The sequence below is a fragment of the Amphiura filiformis genome, chromosome 20, assembly GCF_039555335.1.
Source record: "Amphiura filiformis chromosome 20, Afil_fr2py, whole genome shotgun sequence".
NCBI classification, from domain to species: domain Eukaryota; kingdom Metazoa; phylum Echinodermata; class Ophiuroidea; order Amphilepidida; family Amphiuridae; genus Amphiura; species Amphiura filiformis.
Window position 1 is genome coordinate 6,859,545 of NC_092647.1, and position 13,601 is coordinate 6,873,145.

A 13,601-nucleotide genomic window follows, 5' to 3' on the forward strand; every position below is an offset into this window, starting at 1 on the left:
TATCCATAAAACGATACAGGATATAGGATATTTTTACTTTGACTTTTAGGTCCATAAAGGTTTTAATCATGTTATTATCAATACACTCACATCTCATGCTGTGTTGATCTCCAGGAGGTCTGCAAATGTAAATCTAAGAACGCCTGATAACAAGGATACTATCATTTTCTTTCGTTGATATGCTGTGGAAACTATTATAGGCCTGGCATATATATAACTTTTAATGTTATATTTCCTTCAAACCATAACTTTTGAAATTCTCACTCGTTTTCATTCGTTAAAACGGCAAAGCATACTTTCTTTTTCTTACAAATCGAATAACAGGTCTCACATATATATTTTCACCATAAAAAGTCCCGCAAAGTAATTCAAACCAATGCTAGTACCCCGTAATCTCTTTAGCAAACAAAGACGATCTCCGAATTAGATAGCCAGCTCTTAGCTGGCGAAAATCAGAATCCCTCAAAGGGGCAGGGACAGAGTTGTTGTTGTTGTTTTGGCCAAATAATAATTTTATTGTTTTGATTACGTTCGATAAATTTGGTTTTACCATAGACCATTTATCTTTCCTATTTTGGAGATTATAAAAGACATAATGTACGATTTTGGTAAAATTTTAATTTTGTTCTTCTTTTTTGTCAAAATTTACTATGATTACATAATATTACTGCTACGGTACTAGTAACACTTTATCTGTCAAGGTAGACTTCTCCGTAGTCCACTTGCCCATTTTGCATACTCGGGCCATTACATTTAAAGCATAAAACTCTGATTTATATTGATTTGTGTGCAACTGATAGATTTTCACATCTGTATCTGATCTTTTCAGTCACCGCACTTTGGCCCTCTGTTAGCTTCCAGGATTTTCGGGGTTCGCTATCAATAAACTGGTACTTCCAAAATCAGAATTGTTCAGTATTAAAGTCAGCCATTATAATTATGCAAGATAATGTTGCATTCAGTTACTTTTATTGTCACTAATTATCTGATATTTTTAACTCTTTATGACCATTTTACTATTGAATACTTTAATTTTAATAAACATCAGTATAATTTTGTATTCAACGAAATGGGTTCATCATGACTAATAATAACATATTTTTTAATAAAATTCGACTATGGCATAGTCTACTGTCAAGGGGGTCTTCTGATCATTTTAACCTGAAACTAGTAAACCAACAGTCTCAGGTTTACTAGTCTCAGTTTTAACTAAGCGAAAATAATGAGGTAAAAAGTAAAAAACCGACTTAGCCGCTTAACTGTGGAGCTTTGGGGATCACCTCTAAATTTTACTTTGGAGGCTTAGTCCTTTACATGGTATTTCAGATAGCATTGGGCAATTACAATCATGTAAGAAGTGCAAATTTGAGCAAAATATGCAACAAATGATAGCTTTACTGTAATACCAGAAGATGGGAGAAATATCTCTTTTGCTGATCAAGCAGACCCCCCCCCCCCGATCCAAAACAGCCTGGAGTGACTGTGAAGACTGCATGTATTATAAACACAAGTGTGTATAACTTTGTTTGCCAAGTCATGGAACCTTTTAAAATGTGTTTGAAGAGCATAATTAATATCCATGGTTAAACAAACAACCATGAACAAGATCTTGTTCTGTTTAATACATGTACTGCTCTGTGGTTTAGGTTGTGCAAATTACCAGTTCCGTTTGATTTTGTTTACTTACGTTTTTTTAATCTCCATGTGTTATTCAACCTTTTTATGTTCACTCAGCATGCAGGAGAATTTTAGATGTGCTAGAACATTGTAGGCTTTACAAAAGCAAAACTTTAATGATAATTATAATGAGTAGTAGAAACGAGATGCAGGGTATCTTAATATTTTAATGACATTATCAATCAAAGTTTTTTTCCTCCATCCCCTGTACACAAAACCCAATGGCATATAAATATTTAAATTCCTCATCAAATTTATAATATGCTAATTAATCACATCCCGTGAATAATAAAATAATAAAACAATAAAATGGATGATATTTGATATTACCATATTTTGCATAACATCAGAGAAGATGAGCTCATCTTCACATGTATTTCGATTGAACATCTGCATTTTGTTCCATTCAAAGAACAGTAGTTTTAGCTAGTACGATATTGGATTCATATAGGCCTATCCCTCAGATGTTATCAACTCAGACAATCCATAGAGACGAATTCGTCTGACATTTGGTTTGTAATGGAACATTTTCCAAATGCAAAACATGTAAAAAAAAAACTCAATGTCCGGATTTTTTTTTAGACGGGGAGCATCATTTAATATAAATCATTTTTAATAATAGTAATACCGGTAATATGCACTTCTTGATTTATGCTTTTGGATTTTTAAATGTATATTTAGAGTCCCTCTTTCAAATTTTATATTTATGTGTAATCTAGCTATATCATAATTTGCTGATACTTTGGTCAAAATTTACATTAAAATGATCAGAAAAAAACTATTATTGTCAAAATTTCTGTTTTCCCAGCAAACACAAAAACGTTTTAAAAACGTTTTAAATAAGCTATATTTTGGCCTTTGGTTAAGGTAAAAACGTTTTAATAACATTAAAATGTCGGGTTATATTAAGGTCATGATAACGTTTTAAAACGTTTTGTATGAAAACACACTACAACAATATTTTTAAATGTTTTCAAAAAATGTTATTGTAAACTATTTTTGCAAACATCTTTGCCAAATATTGTGTCAATACTTAAATAACATTATGTTAAAATATTTGAACCCAGCAAACACAGAAATGTTCTTAAAATGTTTTTTTCAAAACCTTTTAATAACATTTTAATGTCGGGTTATATAAAGGTCATGAAAACGTTTTTAAAACGTTATTGAAAATATTTTGGGCAAACATTTTTCGCAAAATATTTTTCAACTCCCAAAATAACATTCTGTTTAGAATGTTTTGTATCAAGTTTTCAAGAATGTTTTGGGAATGTTATTAAAACGTTTTTATACCCTTTATATAACCCGACATTTAAACGTTTTCTGAAAAACATTTTTGTTTGCTGAGCAGTAGATTATCAAAAAATGTTTTTTAAGGTTATGAAAACGTGTTATACTCTTTGTATACCGTTTATATAACCCGACATTTAAATGTTTTCTGACAACCTTTTATAACCTTTTGCGAATGATGTCGAAAACGTTTTGTGTTTGCTGGGTTGGTGTCATGTTATTTATTGTATTTTTGGCGACAAAAAAGAAAAACCCACCCTATTCTACGGGCGGACCTTTCAACTTCAAGTATAGGGTCGGGTGTTTTTTGTACTTGTATTTATAGAGAGAGGCTATCTTGAAATTACCCTAAAATATCACCAAAATCTGAAGAATTTTTTAATACCAACATATTTTCTATGATTTAAGCAAAATAAATGTTTGTTTGTTTTTAATTCTCAAAAACACACATTCCGGGTCGGTTGGCCCCGTAGAGAAGGGTTTTTCGTAGCCTTTGATACTATTAATTTTTTTTTAATTTGCAACATTTTATAAAACTTAACAAAATATTAACAAAAACTGATGCTAAACTTAAAATTTGTATCCATCATTGAAAATCAATCAATTCCGGAAATTAAACCTGTTATTAAAACCCCAAGCCACGATGGGTTGATTTGTTTTTAATATACAGAATAATATTTTCCCTCAGTTTATTAATACGGTAGCTACCCAAATCTGCTAAAATAAAGCACACAGTAAATTTGGAAACAGATAACACTTTGTACTGCATGGATGAAGTGTGTGTGCACTATGTCCCATGAACAAACAATTACGTAATAGTATTGACTTTTGTTGAACTTGTGAAAGGTCAGTCCAGAGAGTTTCTCTGCTCGTACTAAATTACTGTTTAAGTGGTAATTTTCGCGTACAGTTATTGTCGCGATTTGGAGTTACAGAGACATTTTTGCAATTGTTATTTTCGCGATGCTTAGTTTTGCCCTATACTTGCAATACATTATTATATATATTCGCGAGGTGTTAATTTCGTGGATGGAACTCCATTCGCGAAATCCGCAAAAATAAACCCCTCGCGAAGTGTGCTTGCTTTCTGTGAACTTGTTTTCGCCAGCCCATTCGGGGCTGGTACCTGTTTCAGGTTTGGGGTCAGTTTACTCAAGAGATTATATTTTAGTGGTATTGGAATGATTTTTTTTTTTACTTTTTGTGGTTAAATTTTTTTAAAAATATTTTAATTCGATTTGTTAGGAAAAGTAAGTATGTTTTGCCGTTTCAACGAATGAAAACGAGTGAGTATTACCAAAGTTATGTTTGAATTAATATGACTTTAAAAGTTTTAGGTATAGGCCTAAAATGTAACAATAATAGTTAATATACAGCATCATATGGTCAGCAGAAGAAAAGTATGTCATTTCAGTGTCTTTGACCCGGGGTCCTTGACCACTGAACAGCGTGATATCACAGATGTGGTGATATCATGTTGATAACAGATCTAAGAATCAAAATCTTCATCATATGGACCATATTGATGTCAAAGTAATTATCTATCCTATCCTGTGTCGTTTTATGGATAAAAATGACTCAAAATGCTATTGATGAAATAGTTGCTATCATGAACATCAGTTTTGCCTTTTCAACAGGAAAAATCCGATGCAAAATAAAGTTTTTAGGGCCTAGCTATAATATGGGCATAATTTATGCATGTAGGCCTATAGTATTGAACAATGTACCCATTTGACATGCACTTATAGATAAATAAATTGTCTTACTTTATTAATTTAATAACTTCTATGTTATAAATAAAATGACACATAACGTAAGTGAAGCTACTTTCTATCTTTTTTATTTGATTCATAAACTTACAGTCAAAACACACAAGAGTGAAGATTGCAGTGAGTAATCAGTCCTTTATAAATGTTCTTGCCACCATCTATCATATAGTAAACTATACATTGCGAATTAATATCAAATTATTTTAAAATAAAAATGTACATGTAAGGTGAGTTTATATTATGTTATATGGCGAATTTAAGGAGTATTTCGTGATCCTAGCATCCTCTTTTTATGACATTTTTCAGTAGATATCCACAAAAAAGCTTATTCTAAAAAATTTCAGTTGATTCCGATTTTGCCTTTACGAGTTATGCATGGTTATGTGTACACAATGTGTTGCAATTTTGTTCTGGTATACCAGAACGAAATTCAAATTTTACGATTACTTTGCTAACGAATTAATCTGCAAGAAATATTTTGTACATAAACATAATGTAGCCAGAGGTTTCCAGTGATATAAAAATCTCAACTTTTTTGAGAAAAGTTAGGGGATGATGCTGTGGATCACGAAATGCCCTTTTAACTAAAACCTGCAGTCAGTGCAGTGTAGTATTTGTGACGTGGTATATCGAAAGCAGACACTTTTGGGCAGGATCGTAAATGGAGAAATAGCCAAAAATCTACCCGGGGTGATTTTTTCACGATTTGGGTTTATGATGTTATTAATGTTTAAAATATTGTCTGATCGTTTCAGACCGGAATATAACTGGCATGTTGTATTTTTGAGACATTTTTCAAGGTAATTCCTACTCTCAACATTGTCAATAATATTTTTAAAGGCAGCTTATCTATTATTAATATTAAAGGCCCATTCAGTGATTTGCTCATCCGGACGATCGTAAAAATCATCAAAATTTTGGTACCGTACCTTTGTTATTACATAGATGTGCTAAGTCTGCGAATGGTTCAGCCAAAAGCCGTGTAGGCCTATTTAAGACAAAATAAGACATTTTACACGAATCTGTATTTTTAGATACTGACAGTATCTAAAATTAGCTACAAGTATTTGAATGGCGGGGCTTGAACTTCGTCAGTACTGCTGTTTTCTTCATTTTTTGCCAAATTTGGCATTTCAAAAATACCAAATGACAATTTGAATGACTTAGGCCTATCCTTCTCTTTTAAGCAATTTATAAACAATTTTAATTTTTTACTCTTGCACTGGGATCACTGAATGGGTCTTTAAGAAATGTGGCGTATCATGTCAAAAACAGACATCTTTTGGACAGCTTATACATTTGGAGGCTTTCACATAAAGAGCTATTTTGCTCCACAACGCCGTTTTCCCCAATAAAATCGGACATTCCTAAGCGAAGAAGCGTAAGTTATGGTATTAAAAAATTGGAAATTGAAATATCGTGAGTAAAAAGCTGAAAAGACAAATAAAACCAGAACAGAACAATTTAGAGAACAATAATGAATTAATAATAATGAACAATAATGAATTAAAGAGTTGACAGGAGATTAGGAGTTAATGTTTTCTGCAGTTTCAGTGTAGGGGGCCTACATCTTCTCACCGTTGATGGTTTGGTGGACTGTCATGTAACATGGATGTAGTAAGCCGTGATCCTAAAAATGCCTTTCACATTGACCAAAACTAATTACAAGACCTCTTCTACATTGAGGCTGGCTTTCCCTTTTAAAGGAGTTTTTATCATTAACTTAAGATAGTGCACTTGCTTTAAACTGTTTCTTTACTCAATGAAACTCTCATTAATTGAGTAAAGAAACAGCTTATTTTCAGGGCAACCATTTTCTTGGGGGTGACTTCATTTGGAATCTACACCCCTGTGTGAGAGACTAAAGTAATGTCTTCCATACAGGGTGTATGTCTTTCAACTGGAATAGCCTAAAATGTGTATATCATATACCTGGTATATGGCCGGATTTACCTTTTGATGGTCCTGTGGGCAAGGCAACATGATTGTCGCAGATCTACTCACTCAAATGGCTTTACCAAGATTGCGCGCAAAGCGCGGCAATTTGGTCTAAAATAGGCCAAAAGGGAGATGCAAATTGTAAATTTTGTCACAACATATCTGTCAACTGAGCAGGGGAGGGGTCTGATTCGCCACCCTGCGCCTTGTTTTCCGTCAAGTTGGTGTACCCTCTTTTTCTTTCCTACTAATAATTAGGACTTACTCAACAAGAACTGAAGAATGTTGGTTGTCATGGTCACTTGGGCTGTCAATCATGATGATTATAACTACTAGTACCACCAACTTGTGGGGGGGGAAAAACGCCCCAACATACATTATGCACATACATAATGACAAATTGCATTAACCTGGAAGAGAATGGAATTCCTGATATCTATTTGCACAAAAGGCTGGAAATCCCGACAAATTACTAACAAAACCATCTGGAATTCCAGCACCTCAATGGACAAAAATATGGATTATTTTATTGACCAGAGGCAAAAAAGTCTGGAAATCCAACCAAGGATAAACACAATAAACCTGGAATTCCAAAACCCTCTATGCCTTCAGACTAACAAAATGGTGGAAAAATCTGGAAATTTTGCGCCAAGCATAGGCAAAATAGGCTGGAATTTGGAACAGCATAAGTAGAATAGGCTGGAATTCCGAGCCCCAAAGACCACCAAAAAATCTGGATTTCCGTTGCCCTCTATAGGGGGGGTGCATGTTTTATCTGGAATAGCCCATTAATTCGTTTTGCAAAGATGAAATTTGAATTTCGTTCTGGTGCACCAGAACGAAATTACAACGCATTGTCTATGGAGCAGTGTAATACACATAATCATGCATAACTCGCAAACGCAAAATCGGAATCAACTGAAATTTTGGGAATAGGCTTTTTTCGTGGCTATGTACTGAAAAATGTCATAAAAAGAGGATGCTAGGATCACGAAATACTCCTTTAAATGTTATTAAAACGTGTTGACTGAAACCAAAACACGCCTATAACATAACGTTTAAAAACATTTTAGTATTTGCTGGCACATCCGTAGATTTTGGGAAGATGGCCAACTGACATTTTGAGAATGTTGATATATTGCGCACAAAGAGTATCAGAACACATAAAGTCACATTCAGTGATCCCAGCGCAAGTGTAAAAAAATAAAATTGTTTATATAAATTGCTTAAAAGTGAAGATAAGTCATTCAAATTGTCATTTGGTATTTTTAAAATGAAAAATTTGGCAAAACAAAATTAAAAAAAACAATAAAAAAAAAGTTGAAGCCCATTCAAATACATGTATCTAATTGATACGTATACTGTCAGTATGATAAATTACAGATTCATGTAAATGCCGTTATTTTGTTTTAAATATAAATACATAGCTTTCGGCTGAACCACTTGCAAGGTGATTGATGATTTTTACGATCGTCCGAATGAGCAAATCACTGAATGGGCCTTTAAAACAACAGCAATGATATCTTGAAGACACTCGACCAAAAATAAAGTAACCAGTATGGATAATTTTGTTACGTGTATTTCGATACCTCATTTGCCACGATACGACTTTATTTCAATTGAATGGAAAAAGAGAGCATTTCAAAAGTGACAATTTTTTGGCCATTTTCTCCTCCAGAGTGCATGATTCAGGCTTTTCTATTTGGCTCATTATAGCGCGAGAGATCAACATGCACTCGCTGTGCTCATAATTAGCGTTTCGAGAGAAAATTCTATGTAAATTTTGTCACTTTTGAAATGCTCTCTTTCCTATTCATGTTGGTATACTACATGCCGAATGAGGTATCAATACGCAGAACAGAATTCTACATCATGACATTACTTCATTTGGTAATTTGGTGTCTTTAAGATATTGCTTTTGTTTTTAGTGTTCGGATACTTTTTGTGTGCATTATATTTTGATTTCATGATGGGGTGCGATCATAATTTGATATGAAAAGTGAAAGTTGCTACAGCTTAGACACTAAACAGCATGATTTGTGTTTATATTTTTAGCTATTTTTTGTGTGAATATTGTGTAATTGCACATTTAACTTCTGAAGTGTATATATTTAGGCCTATAGGGTTACTATGAAACAACGTTTTGTGCAAACATTTAAAAAACTTAAAATCTCTTAATGTTCTTTAAGCCAGACGCAGACTATTTGAAATAAACACACACTTTTAATAAAATGTACTATTTTACATATCATTTTGTTTAAACTCAAGTTTATGTACATTCATTTATATTCCAAACCTCATAAACCTCATGTCATGATATTACACTTTTGTTAAAAGTATAAAAACAAATTACAAAATCACTTTTTAATATGTTGTTAAAAATACAAATAATAATTATTGTAGATTCAACCATCATTGCTCGTCACAAATCATTTCGATTGTCCATTTGATCTTGTCCTTGAACTAAGATTTAAATCGGGTATTCATAGTGTGCCAATCCTTAAAATACACGGCGTGAGCTCCGGTGCGAGCTAAGACAGAAGGTGAAACAATCATAAGTGGAGAAATGCTGTAATTGTGCGAACACACAGTGCATGAAGTATGCAAAATAGCTAGCATGCGATGTGCGAGAAAAATAGAAGGTGCACCAGTCATAATAATGATTGCCGCATTTTGTAAAAACGAAATTCGGTTAATGAAGGGATCTGGAATGAGCGTTTCGACAATATTTTTTGTGGGATATGAGAACACATCAGACATATCGAATTGCATTCTGATATCAAATAATTTTCATTTTTTGAAATTCACGATCCCCGGTTCACGATATAATACAAATTTTATGACAAATTATTAAAATTTGATATATTTCACATTTTTGATATATAACAGTACTCGAAATAAATTTTATAAATCTAATGATATATTCTTAAAGTGTATGTAGCTGGGAGGAAAAGCCGACGATCAATTCTGAATATGAAGAATGTCTTCTGATATCAAATAATTTTTTTTTAAATTCGCAATGTATAATACACATTTTATGGCAAATGATTAAAAATTGATATTTTTGATATTTAACAGTAGGGGAAGGTGGGGCATAACGGACCCCCGGGGCAAAACGGAACCACCTGGAAAAATAGGCCTTGGCAATACTGCCGTCTATGCAAATTATATTGAGGAACACAAGTATGGATACGAGGATTTACAACAAAAATTTTATCTGAAACAATCCACTGACATTCGAGCAAGATCGAGTCAAAAATTACTACCCGTCTGGTGTAAGATATGTAGATGTTTAATGCGCTGAAATTTTACTTCATTAATATCGGATTCCCAAATAATTGTGTATATTGTAAACATGAAGGTACTAGCCATGAGCTGTATTAAGTGCATGGCCTATATGCTACGATGTATTATGCATGCAACCAATTTCTAAAAAATCGGGTATGGGGCAAAACGGAACCCTAGATGCGGGGCATAACGGAACAGGGTTCCGTTTTGCCCCGGGCGTTTTGTCCCACAGATGGGTTCCGTTTTGCCCCAATTGGACATAACTTGTCTTCACTCAAGGAAATGTAGGCGTTATCTAGGGGCCTACTCGAACATGGTAAACACTTCGCTGAAACATAGACATATAACTAGACCTACAGATAGAATTAATGATTAAAAGTTAACCACTCACTCCACAGAGATGGTAGGCCCACTTAATATTGTAACTGAATATAGGCCTACATATAACTAGGACTATAGGCTTACCGATGGAACAACTAATATAAGTTTGCACCCAGGGTGCCGTTTTGCCCCATAGGGGGGTTCCGTTTTGCCCCGATAGTGGGGCAAAACGGATTTTTTGTTGTTGAAAATATTTCTTCATTTTTATAAAAAATTGTAAGATTCAAGTTATATTGGTTAATGGTATATTAAAGGTAAATACAAACTTCAACTGAATATATAATTTTTACAGTCATATTACTTATGGTGACGTCACAGAGCATCCTCAAAGTTAAGTGTTCCGTTATGCCCACCTACTCGAAGTAAACTTTATAAATCTGATAATATGTACTTAAAGTGTATGTAGGTGGGATGAAAAGCCGACGATCAATTGAAAATTTTGACCTTTCATATTGTAGATATGGATTTTTCCCCCCAAAAGTGTTTGGTGTTTTGGGAAAAATCCATATCTTCAATACGAAAGGTCAAAATTTTCAATTGATCGTCGGCTTTTCATCCCACCTACATACACTTTAAGTACATATTATCAGATTTATAAAGTTTACTTCAAGTACTGTTAAATATCAAAAATATCAATTTTTAATGATTTGCCATAAAATGTGTATTACATTGCGAATTAAACATTTTTTTATTTGATATCAGAAGACATTCTTCATATTCAGAATGCAATTCGATATGTCTGATGTGCTCTAATGTCCCACAATAAATACTGTCCAAAGTATACCCCACCCCTGAAGTTAATTGCTAAGCACTCGGTGGTGGCGCCCCGGGGTGGGGTGACTTTCCCCCAGTCAGAGAGTGTGCCCCTCAGTTTCCCCAATAGAACCCCGTCCCCACCCCCCCCAAAATGAAACAACTTTTTGCTGCAATTTTGTGAAAAATTCAAGATTTTTATCCCCCTGAAATTTTCCCCCTTTCCCTCGATGCCTCCGGAAACATTATTGCGAAGCGAAGTGTTTAAGCACATTGACGCCTTTGCTTTACGAGCTATATAAATTATTATTGTTTTTTTTTATGCTATTTTTATTTACATCAGGTAATCCTGAACTAAAACATCCAAATTTGCTCGATTTACAACATTTGCTTCGTAACTGCGTGAACTTTTAATTTTGTCATTGGGTGGCAGATTTGCAGAGAAAAACTGGAGGGGGATCTATTGACAAGTACATGTCGGGTGTCATGCAGTGCCAATAGTATACGAGTGTTCCCCACCACATCCCGGGGCTTGAAATCATTTGATTACTATAAGAATGCATGTACTATTATATATAATTATTTGTAACAAATGTTTGAAGGCAAAGTGCGATACGCCATTACTGCCCTGGCTTACTTTTATAATATTGTTATTTTATATTTTAGTGTACATGTTTCTTTTTTTTTAGAATTGACACAAACATTTTAATAATGCATTAGCTCTGATTAAACCCTCCCTAGTGATTATAAACTGGTATTTCATTAAATAAAATATGAAAATAATATAAAAAGTACATTAGACATGCAGATTTTGAATATATTGCATTAATTTGACATCAGAACAAAATTACATTTCTCTTGACTTGGTATCTTGAAAACTGTCCAAAATCAGGCAAAGGCAATTACGCAGGAAAATGACACAACCACGTGTCTTCCGTTCTGCATATTCATCCTTTGGTAATGTTTGGTGAAATACGTTATATACTTGAAGCGTGGTTTATTTTATTCGATGGCACTATTAATAATACCGCCCTCTGTTGCTTCACTTATTAATCCATTTCAACTTTTTCAACTGGTACACCTTATTCATCTCTATGGAGAAACGAGTGGAGTCATAATGTCATCTGCAAGTAAAATGATATTAAAAGGGCATTTCGTGATCCACAGCCTCGTCCTCCTACTTTTCTCCAAAAAAAGTTGAGATTTTTATACCACTTCAAACCTCTGGCTTTATAATGTTTATGTTCAAATATTATTGCAGATAAATTCGTTTAGCAAAAATATCGCCAAATTTGTCAAATGAAATTACAACACAAACCTATGGAGTAGTGTAACACACATAATATTATCATGCATACCTCCCAAACGCAAAATTGGAATTAACTGAAATTTTGGGAATAGGATTTTTTCGTGGATATCTACCAAAAAATGTCATAAAAAGAGCATGCTAGGATCACGAAATACTCCTTTGAATTGTCTCCAGGTCGCTTTTTAGCACGGAATTGAAAACTCTCAAAACCTTTTACATAAAATGTATGAATGATTGTCGGGTTATAATATAGTATATCAATGGTATAAACTTTTAATAACATTTAAAAACATTTTGGAATATTGCTGCAAAATATGCTAAAAATTCATTTGCCAAAAAAAAAAAAATACAAAAACATTTTGACAATATCTTTCAATATTATTGTTGGGTTTTTGCATTTTAAAAAACGTTTTCATGACCTTTAGGCTTTATAGACTGACATTTAAATGTTATTAAAATATTTTTGACCATAACACGTTTAAAACACTTTTCTAACCCAGTAGTTAATATGAAGTTTTTACTTAACTATAGTTAATTTATTGTAACCACCCTTCATGTTGGTGGTGCAGTTTCAAATTCATTTCTCATTCTCTTATTCACTGTAATGTTTCACTTAATTTCTTCAGTTTTTCATACACTGCACTTCTTAAGTTCTCTTTCTTATTTGTTTATACTCGTAACAGCTTCTTTCCCCGGCTTCTTTACTCTTCTGTAATGGTTGAGAAACAGATGTTCCGCCGCATTTATTGGTGGTTTATCACGTTATTCCAGGAAATGGTTTTAAAAACCTTAGTCCCTTTCGATCTGATCAGCCATGTTAGAAGAACACGCACAGGAGTGTGAGAGAGCTATTTCTCAGAGGATGATTTAAGGAAGCCCCATCATGCACTGTAAAAGCGTTATCACTAGAGTTTCAACTGCCACTTTACTTTTCAAATCCCATTGAACTCTGTGCAAAAGATGTTGTTTTAGAATTGCCCGTGTGTCATTATTAGTTGGTCGATTTCAGATTTAAAGTGATGTATGCATGAAGGATAATCCACACCTTCTGTAGATAACATAAAATGTGAAATCGACCAACCTTTAGAAGGTGTTCTTATTGTAAATATATCTGTCCAAATTCAAATTTAACCATGCACGTGTGTATGCAGTGGGCGGGCAGTGGTGTCATGTTCACTCACACAGCTGTGCTAACC